The sequence below is a fragment of the Brienomyrus brachyistius genome, chromosome 15, assembly GCF_023856365.1.
Source record: "Brienomyrus brachyistius isolate T26 chromosome 15, BBRACH_0.4, whole genome shotgun sequence".
Lineage (NCBI taxonomy): Eukaryota > Metazoa > Chordata > Actinopteri > Osteoglossiformes > Mormyridae > Brienomyrus > Brienomyrus brachyistius.
This window is the reverse complement of record NC_064547.1, coordinates 14,508,581-14,517,401: the sequence shown is the minus strand read 5'-3', so window position 1 is coordinate 14,517,401 and position 8,821 is coordinate 14,508,581.

Here is an 8,821-nt window from a genome sequence, read left to right as displayed (position 1 = left end):
GAAAATTAGCATGCATCACGTCATGCCAAAATCACATGTTCCGGGGGAGAGGGAGTTGGCTGAGAACAGGCAGCATTTTACAGCAGGGAAGGTTCATTGGAACTAAGTACAGAAAATAAACAATTGCTTATCAATTTGAGAGTTTGACTGAAGTCAGTCACGGAAGGAGAATGTCTGTTAAAGCATGTTTGTCATTGCAGGCTTCAAAGGCATAAGTATGAAGTTTTCCCACAAAGGACAGTTACATTTGTACTCAATCAGTCACTCGTAATATAACAGCATCTGTGATTTTCTCTGCCATTTTTTACTAATAAAGATGAAAAACATTATTAGCAGTTGAAATAATAAGTATTAGAATTATCAAAATTTGTTCAACTGATTTAGATATGCAAAGGTAAAACCTCTAAAAAATGAATATTGCGAAACCATACAAAAACAAAAGTTTACCACTTTTACAATGAACCGTTTGAAGCCTTTTGCACCCTAAATAAAATATGCATGATCCTCTGGTCCTGTAAATTGTACCATCTGCCTAATTTTAATTTGTAATGATAAATTATGTAAATCAGTCAGTGAGGAAATGGGGTATTCAGACAAAAATTATGTTTCTAGTGACTATTCTGTAAAAATGGTATATGTAATTATAAACCACAAAATCAGGGAAGTCGTGTTCTTTTCTTGTCTACCTTATTGTCTACGTTTAAGCTATAATAAATGTGTGAAATTGTCAGCAGCATTACTGGAAATATTGCTGAGGATAGAAAATGTCAAAAAAAAAGTCAACCGTCAAACTCTAAATAACATTGAAAATTGGCGTTGAAATATCAGACATCTGCCGAGGTAATTGACAGTCTGAGCCACCATCCAATTAGACATTGTTTGCTAAATAAATAAGTAAATAATATTCAGCGCTTTACAGTAAAACTTCAGCAGCTATTTATGTGCATGCTGAGGCCCTCTGTTGGATAAGAGGTTCTGGAAAATGGGTGGATGAAGTCAAAACTAATTAGTTTTTTTAACAAAAACTAATAACCAGATAACGGAAAGCATTTGTCATAAGTATATGCACACTGAGTGAATGTCACGTATTACTCCGATTCTGAACCAAAAGAATTTTAGCCAAATCCCATGCAGGCCAAATTGCTCGCCCCACCCCCTACTTTTGGGATTCCTCTCAAGGCAGCAGGGAAAACTGGGCAAGAAACACAGACGAGCATTTTTCCACAGCTACCACGCTTGGCGACAACAGTCTCCATGGTGATGCACGGCATGCAGTTACTAAGGAAGAGAATTTGGCGAGCAGCAGACCCTACATAAAAAGACACAAGGACCTGCCAAAAATAACAATCAAAATCAATACTGTTATCATCAGCCAGACTAAGCCGAATTAGATGTCAAAGCACCTACTGTAGGGCGGAGGTCAGACACATATAAACATTATAAAGCCCCATGATGGATAGGCATGTCCTGTCGCTTTAAGAATAGTGGGGCTTTCTTGGCAGGAACCAGTATGGATTAACAGTTAGACTTTCCGTTACGAACCAGTGATCAAGCACTGAAGTAAATTGGGTACACTATCAAACTTTGCAAGGAAGAGCATATTTTTATAAATAGTAAGAGGGCAGGCAGAGCCAGCAATGAGGGTTGATCTGTGGATTTTTTTGCTGAATTCTGAGACATCTACAGATCACTGAAGGAGACAAGTACATCTGCTTCGAGGAATCCACCAGTATCAAAATAAGTGTACAGATTAGTCTGACAGCTATTGGCAGACAGTAGGCCCACATTTGTTGCTTTACAGAACTGCAAACAGACAAAAACTGCATCTGTAACTTATTATAATCATCAATTTAATGTTTGTCTATTAAACTAAAAAAAGCACAGAGTCCAAATTAAAAAAGGAGCAAACTTATTTTTAATATTTAAAAAAATAAAAACTTTAATGGGCATTGTAAAATTTGCTCAGCCTTTGATAATGCTGTGTTTAAGTGCTCACGTTTGTTTGGAAATATGTTTCATGCTTGAGAATAACTATCATAGCAGGGCCAGTACATTTAACAGGAACAAAATACAAGTTTACAAAACATTTGACATAACAGTATATAAGAATATGTGGCAAAAAGTTATATAATTTATAAATAATTATTGTAATGAATTTAGGATGTAATTGTAGAAAATGACTTCAGTACTCTTTTAAAAAATCACCTTTTATCCAATCATGCTCAAAAACTCAAAAGAACTGAATTGACCATTGAGTGCAAGCATGAAACTAATCGGTTTGTGTTCCAGCCTGGCACAGGGTTACCAGTGTGACCAGTATCTGACAGCTCCTCTTTAATGGGGCAGAGGTGTTACCCACCCTGCACACAGATGTGGCTTGTTTGTTAATCACTGTGAACTCAGGTCCTAAATGTCTACAGGACATGGTGGTTTTAAGTAACTCTTAACTCTCACACATTATACCATCAGTAGTGATGGTAACTAAGGGGAAAAATTCTGTGCAGATTTAATTTTAAAGGAGTAACTTTGTTATTTGAAAAAATTGCTATTAGGTCAGCCATCTTGCAAAGTAATGTTCAACAGATCCAGCAATATTGTGATTTATATGATATTTTTAGTATGATATGTTTAAATTGGAATACTGAATATATATATATATTGAAATAATAAGTATTAGAATTATCTAAATTTGTTCGACTGATTTAGATATGCAAAGGTAAAACCTCTAAAAAATTTATATTGCGAAACCATACAAAAACAAAAGTTTACCACTTTTACAATGAACCGTTTGAAGCCTTTTGCACCCTAAATAAAATATGCATGCATTATATATATATATAAAAACATTAAATGATAGATTCTCACTTCTGTGATACTCACCTTTTGTTGCAGAATGACCAATAACACAATAGTCATCTGAATAAATCTAGAATCAAATTAATTATTACATTGTTTGTAGCTGAAAAATCACACTGTATTTGACAGTCCTGAAACTAATTATACACACCAACCTAGCAGCTTCCTAATAGCAGCCCCAAGGGTTGGTATACTGCATGAAGGTAAAATAGCAGAGAGCCCAGCATAGCACCCTGTGGTACGCCATTACTATCACTGTGTATCTGAAAAACTCATTTATACTGCTCCGAAAGAGAAGGCCTGACCAGGAGATGAAAAATGTTCTTGTCTATCCAGTCGATCAAAGCAAAGCAAGAAAAATGAGCAACAGAATGTGTGGTTGTTCTTAGAACGCAGAAACATATTTTTATATTTATCCCATTCAAATCAATTCTTAAAATTTTTTATAACATAAATAAATCAGTTCATTAATAATATTTCATGAACTGAAATCTATAGTTGTTATCTATAGTCATCTCAATAACAATAACAAGTTTCAGGACACAGACCATTAAGTTCAGGCAACTTTACTCTCCAAATCCAGTTCCCTCTGACATGCATCTATCTGGTACATTTTTAGTAGCGTCCTCTGCTGGTCACACATAACAAATCAAATTTGCTTTACAAAACACAACATTAGGGTCAACTTATTCTCCTTATTTTATTTTGGTTATTAAATTGTCTGCCCATCCATTCATTTCCTGTACTGCCTATGTAGTTCATCATCCATCTGTTTTCCATAACCATTCAGCTAGTACATGTTCCTGGTGCCTGGAGCCCATCCCAGGAAGCACAGCACATATAGCAGGGCATACCCAGGATGGCATAGCAGAACTTGTTTTTCCATGCAAGCTATCAATTGTAACACTTGCAGCAGATAACAGTGCAAGTAGCAGCATGAGGTGCAGTCAGAGCTCACTGGGTTAAAACCAAGTGTGTGATAAACAGAGATATACAGATGAAAACTTTCTTCGGCCAGCCCTTCTTGGTGAGGTCTGACAGGGGTGCAGCCATGGAGAAAAAGGACGGGATGAATCGGCAATAATACCACGCCAACCCCAAGAAGACGCAAACCAGAGTTTTTGTTGTTAGTCTGAAGGGAATCCCTTATGGTGCCAACCTTCTTCTCCTATGGTCTCTGGAGAACATTGCTAGTCCGACACTCTAGTCTGCATTTGCATTTACTTGTATCTGTTTGTACCATAACAACAAAGGCATTCTATTGTAGGTAGCAATGCTTTCTGTAGTCCCTGTTGACATTTTTTTTTTTTGGGGGGGGGGGGGGGGGTTGGCAGTGAGGTCTGCAGCCCACAGATCATCTAGCACCTTCTGTAACCACCTGAGGTATTCTGGTCAGCTTTCCAAATGCACAACAGCATCATCTAGGCAGTAGCGTACTCCAAATGGAGTCTCAGCACCTGATCTAGGCAGTAGCGTACTCCAAATGGAGTCTCAGCACCTGATCTAGGCAGTAGGGTACTCCAAATGGAGTCTCAGCACCTGATCTAGGCAGTAGCGTACTCCAAATGGAGTCTCAGCACCTCATCTAGGCAGTAGCGTACTCCAAATGGAGTCTCAGCACCTCATCTAGGCAGGAGCGTACTCCAAATGGAGTCTCAGCACCTCATCTAGGCAGTAGCGTACTCCAAATGGAGTCTCAGCACCTCATCTATAGGCAGGAGCGTACTCCAAATGGAGTCTCAGCACCTCATCTAGCAGGCGCTGGAAGGTGGCAGGGGCCTCAAATAGCCCCAAAGGGAGACCCGTATACTTCTAATGTTCACTGTGCATTAAAAGGGCATGTGGGTTGTGGAGACCGGGGGAGTCCCCTGTACAGGGAAGAACACAGCAAATCACCAGACTGCACTTATTTCTGTCTTTGTCTGACACCTTCTGTGCACAGCTGATGGACTGCCACTAGCGCTTGCCCTCGGTGGTTAGGGCCGAGTGCTCCGCCATGTAGGGTACATCCAGCCGATGCAGCGTTGGGGTTCCAGGTGGACGTCATGATGCCTGAGTGCGTGTGTTTCTGCCCCTCGCTGAGCCTCTGTGCCCTAGCATCATGGTGCCATTTTGTGTTTACCCTTCCACTTGCACCAGAAAATACTTTAACCAAGTATTTGCTCTTGTTTGGGTGAGGTCTCTCCTGGTTCCCCTTTGTAAATACAGGATAGGGTGCCCACCAGGCATGTAGGTCATTATCTGATTATTCAAGTCTACAAGCACTTAACTGCCTGAAGATGTTGGCCTGTTATCACAAGAATAGAACGTTTCGCACCCTCTACCAGGTTCTCATACATCAAGAGACAAACAGTTGCTGGTTATGAGAGGAAAGAGTAACTACTTGTTGGGTTGGCTGCTTCTTGTACTGATTTTATGTGCTTTGTCGAGCGTCTGGAGATGCTGTTAAGATAAGACAAAAAATTATGCTGTTGATTGCCAAGTCAATTTGAATATATTTTTGCTGTTGCTGGATCTATGTATGAGTATCTGTCGTACTTGTGGCAGATAATGTCCTACGGAGTAACGTGGTGCAGAGCCAGAGGTAGCTGGTCTGGATCCAAACATGGAGAAACATAGAAATCCAGGCTGTAGCGGTAAATTCCCTGCAGTGGTACAAAGAGGAACATACAAGAGCAGGAATGTAGCAAAATCAAACACCAAAATAAAAAGGTAAAAAGAAGAGGTAATGCTGAAAATCATACAATAATACAAAAAACTAGATTCAATAGGGGTTTTGGTACAAAAGCCTGCAGATTTGGGATGGGGGGTGTGTACCTTCCAATCCTTTGCATTTAAATGATGAAGTTTTGCCCCCCCGATATCATACTCTCTCCCATGCTCTTATTGCTTCTGTTGCTAGCTTGCCTATGACGTCTATGAGTTCAATGAGTTCGCTTCTGCGTTCTGCATGACGGGCTACTGCAGCTGCTCTTCCCCTGCTGATCTGGGAAAGTCGTGACAGCAGAACTGCAACCGCTAGTCTTTGTGGAGAATTCTCTAACATCACGGTACGATCTTTATACCAGGGGACCAACGTTTTACGTTTAACATACTTATTTTTGTTGGTGCTAATTGTATTTCTCAGAGTGGTGAGAAATTAATAACCGAGTTCAAAATCTAACCTTCGTTTAAGTAGGACGCTAATGATAAGTGACCTTTAGATGTTGCTTGGGTGAAATTGTGAGCAATGTATTTGGCTAATGACTTATACATAATTTGTTTTACATGTAAAATACTTAAGTACTTTAAATTAATGTAGTTGAGTCCCTCACCCCCCCCCATATATACTGTACAGACATACACCTCCATCAAAGTGTATTTTTTCAGCCTTCTTATTTTCACTTTATGAGTTTTCTCAACCAGCGTGAGCCACTCAGCTCTCCTCACTCCATTCAACCCACAGCCCTACTGGCATCCAGCCCACAGCCGACTTTGCTGTGGAGTGATTAGGCAGAGGAAATCGTCCAGCTCAGCTGACAGAATGCAGGTCAGTTTGCAAGGGCCCACTTACCACAGCTGGCTGAAGCACTTTACCAATAAAGGCTAGACATTATGTAAAAGATTATATGAAATTTTAAATTAACTCAATATTATTATGGAAAATTAGGACATTTATGCTAGTAATCATTGTATATTTCAAATATTAATGAAGAATTATAGTTCATTATAGTGTATGCTTGTACAGTATATCTATTATTTTTAGTATTGTTATTGTGAATTAGAATACTGAAATGATGTATTTATATATTTATAATGTTGCTAGTTGAATAGTTACAGTATAGCCACACAAGTTTTACACTGGTAAAGAAAGGTTTGAAGTGGTTAAAGAAGTGTCCACAGTTAATATATCCTTTCTCCTTATTTAAGAGCAGGACTGCTAATGAAGTAACAGATGTGGGTGAACAAATTTGTGTCATTGCTTATTTTTTTTACTTCTGGGCAACAAGTTAAAGGTAATATATAACTACTATTAAACTATATATTAAGTAATTTATTCCTCGTCCAACTTCTCATGCCTGCAGGAATTTCATAAAGTTAAAACGATAAAAGTAGTAACATGGTTAGAGATTAATTTTTTTTTTATCTTCTTTGGGAAATGACTTATGGAATATTTGACATGCACACCCCTCACCGTTAAGACCTTTGTGTTAACGTGCTACATGGGAACATCTGAAAACTGCAGGAATACTTAAAACTCTGTAAACTGTAGAAGACTCCATAAGCAGTCATCTACTGCCAGTGGGAGGTTTTCCTGCCGCACCTTTTACCGCAATGGCAACAAAATACAAAGTACAAAACATAGTGGGTGTGCAGCCAGGCAGCTGGATGGATGCTCTGCTTGTGTGACTCTCAGGGCCGGGGGCTGTCGTTTCAGCACTGGGCCACTAAGCAAAGGCCCTTAACTCCAATTACTACCAGTCTTCAGAAATGTATGTCATTTTGGATAAAAGTGCTAGGTAAATATATGTATACACACAGTGTGCATATATGTATGTATGTATGTATGCATGTGTGTGTGTGTGTGTGTGTGTGTGCTGTATATATATATATATATATATATATATATATAAATAGAGAGAGAGAGACAGCAAGAGAAGGTCTTGTATATGGTTTAGTCATTCATTCATTTCTGAACTTTGAAACACAATAATAATCATTATAGAAAACAATGCTTTATGTTGGAACATATTACGAAAATGTTTAGTCATTCCCTGTGTTGAGGACAATCTAATTTTACACAGGTGAAAAAGAATTGGCCCTAATGAGGACTCAATAGGCTGCTGTGTTCTGTAAAGCAAGACCACAGATAAGAGCTAATCATTCTGCTTGTGAATATGAAAGACAGCTGTGAAAATGAGGCTTAAGGAGGATTTCAAGATGATGTACGAGAATGCACAGTATAAACCCATATCTAAGTATCTGGATATGTCAGTGGGCACGGTTGGCTCAATATCCCCACACCATTAATAAAGTATCTCTATCAGTACCGGGAAGTGGATGGTACATCAAACCGCAGAGATGCTACCTAGTAAAGGTCATCCCTCAAAACTGCCTATGTGAAGAGGCAGACTTGGAAGAGAAGCCAGAGAGAGGCTGCTGGTCACTTTGAAGGCGCTGCGAGGCTCAGTGGCTGAGAACAGACGAAAGGTGCATTAGGCAGCCATGTGAAAAGTGCAGTGTACCACTGGCCTGCATGGGGGGCACAAGAAGTGCCACAGCTCAGACATTAAAAAGCATGTCTGGAGTTTGCCAGAGGGCATAGAAGTGACCTAGTTATTATGTGGAAAAGAGCTTTTTGGTCAAAATTCTAAATGATATGTGCAAATCTAACACTGCCCATTCCTCATAAAACACCTTATCTACACTGACTTCAAGCTAGACCGAGTATCTTATTAAACTAAAAGTAACAGTGGATGGTGGGAATCGCAATGAAATACATTAAGTCGACCAGTGTATCAGGTTGTTAAACAAATGAAAATTGGGAGAAAGAACGATTTAGAACACGGAGACAAAGTTACATTAAAGTTACTCAAAAACAACAAGGTAAAAGACCAACAATGATCGAGTCACAGCCTTGTTCTGCATCCAATCTGAGAATCTGTGGCACAAACCTTTCCTGAAAACATAACACAATGTCTCATTAAACAAATTAAATTGTGGATTTCAGTCCTCTTACACATAAATTACAGTGTAGCATTTGAAATCCAGTAACATAATACAGATGGTGTATATTAAGCACTTTATGTATATCTTTTTTTATGTGTTTGTCAACCCCTAAAATTATCAAAACAATAAATAAAATTCAGCATTCATTTGAATTAATGAAATGAATGCAACATCCAAACTGATGTCAATTTTGAATACCAGAAAACTTATTTTGTATAATGACCTAATTTAATTTAATTTAATGTTAAAACAGAGT